Genomic DNA, 2,101 nt, shown 5'->3' with positions numbered 1-2,101 from the left:
TGGGCATGATGTGAATGGCAGGGGTATGTAGGGATAATTTTTTGCCGGTTACATCTGGTGGCTGTACGCTCTGCGAAATTACAATATCGGCCGATTGGGTACATTTTCTTCATCATCAGTATGTTCATATATTGGACTTCTTTTTTATCTTGTTCAGTTCCGAGTCGAACAATAAGACTAGTAATTTCCGCCTAAATTGTCTCATATCCTCCTGCAACGTAGAAATCAAATTTGCTTCGTTAAGAAAACAATATTAAGATGCAACCCACTCCTTTTGTGAACCTGAACAAAATACCTGTGTGACACTGTCTGACATCATTTCTCCTGTCCAATATTCCATGTAATTAAGCATGAACAGCCCGCATGATGAGCTACAAGATTACAAAAAAATATTGCCTTAGGATTTATTATTGATAAATCAATGAAAATAAAAGGGTGGAACACGTTTGTTTTACCTATCTGCATTGGCTAATGTAAAATTGTTCTACAATTTGTTGGGAATTAAATGCACCACTTTTTAAAATCGATATTGTTTTTAAAAGAATTACTCCCCTCATTCCATAATGTAGTGCATATAGATTTTCTATAAAGTCAAACTTTATAAACTTTGACCAAGTTTACAGAGAAAACTATTTATATCTACAATACCAAATGTATATAATATAAAAGTATGTCTAGAGAAAACTATTTATATCAAACTTTATAAGCATATGTATTTGGTATTCTAGATGTATATGATTTTCTCTGCAAACTTGGTCAAAGTTTATAAAGTTTGACTTTAGGAAATTCTATATGCGCTACATTATGGAACGGAGGGAGTACTAATATATTTGAAATTTGGGGTTTTATTTTGCGCGTGTAAATTTGGGGTTTATATCACAAATAGCAAGGTTCGATATCTCAAACTGTGAAGGAAATGAGTTTCTGATTCGTGATGAGTGTTCATCATACCCATCACTCTGCATATCCTCCTGAAACTCTTCTACGACTTGCCATGTTGTAACGTCGAGATCTTGCCACTTCACACCTCTGTTAAACCCCTTCCTTTTGGATGCAATGTCCAGATGCTTCTTAAGTCCTTTCAACTGTTAATAGTAAAAGTATCAGACACCGATGCAAGCGAACTGCAAAGTCATAATCAAAGTCATAATAGTAAAAGTATTATGGAATGCAGAAGTAGTAAATACTCACCGTAGTATTGAGTTCAGTCCGGTCTGTTCTACCACGTGAGTCGAGTACCTGTATCTCACGTTTTTTCGCATTGACAACCGATAGGTACCAGTGTGAGTTAGGATTGTTAATTGGAAGAAAGAGCTGAAACAAATATTGTGTTAGTCATAGACACGGCTGGGTAAATTAAATACTAAATAGATGCATAGGTAGGGAGTTAGGACTAACCATGTCATGCTTTAGATAATTATCCACCTGTTTTACGATGTTGTTATGGTCTGCTAAGTCTATCTTTGTATCACCATCTCGCTTTAGTAGGGCAGACATGTATGTGCTGTCTAGATGCACCTTTCCACCCGCCCTCTCTTGCAGATAATCTTGAGCACTTATACAATAGATGTATGCATTTATGACCTATAATTCAAACATGAAATACAGTTAGATTATACATTCATGGTTTAGTAGGAGAGTCTTTATGCGATTAGACTTACATTGCCATCCAAGAATACGTCATCATTTATAAGACATTCCAAATCAGCTTTTGTTAAGAAGGAATCATCTATCTCCACCAACTTGCATTTTTTAGGTTTGGACTTGATATACTTAATAACAGAAACATCGTCGGGCGTGCAGATGTAATCTTCCATGATATGGCAGTGAGCAAAATTAGTTACATAAGAAATATGCGCATCAGAAGAGGAAGGGCGGTAACCGTTAAGTGGAAGTACCTTGTGGGGTAACTTCTGTGTCCGCTTTCTTTGGTTTGTTATGTCGTGGCATAGCTTTCCCTGTGTGTAGTTCCTTTGTTTGTGTGCAACGTACAGAGTTTTGGATCCTTTCCAAAATGATTGCGTCAAGGCCTATGTGGACTGATTCTTTTCGGATGTCAGCAGAATCCATTTGTGTAACCCCCATGGTCTGTAGAAGTGAA

General features: G+C 36.7%; 1 long non-coding RNA gene across 1 annotated transcript; it reads right to left on the bottom strand.

Annotated features, from left to right (window-relative positions):
* Window positions 1-297: 297 nt before the first annotated feature.
* On the bottom strand, window positions 298-1,307 carry LOC119324591. Its single transcript, XR_005157040.1, has 3 exons — window positions 1,192-1,307; window positions 952-1,085; window positions 298-371 (listed from the first exon to the last, which is right to left on the bottom strand). It is a non-coding gene; the product is annotated as an uncharacterized LOC119324591 (long non-coding RNA).
* Between the last annotated feature and the right edge of the window lie 794 nt (window positions 1,308-2,101).

Source organism: Triticum dicoccoides, chromosome 6B, assembly GCF_002162155.2.
Source record: "Triticum dicoccoides isolate Atlit2015 ecotype Zavitan chromosome 6B, WEW_v2.0, whole genome shotgun sequence".
In the NCBI taxonomy this organism is placed as follows: domain Eukaryota; kingdom Viridiplantae; phylum Streptophyta; class Magnoliopsida; order Poales; family Poaceae; genus Triticum; species Triticum dicoccoides.
Note: the sequence above shows the minus strand (reverse complement) of the source record. Positions and strands in the feature narration are given on the sequence as shown.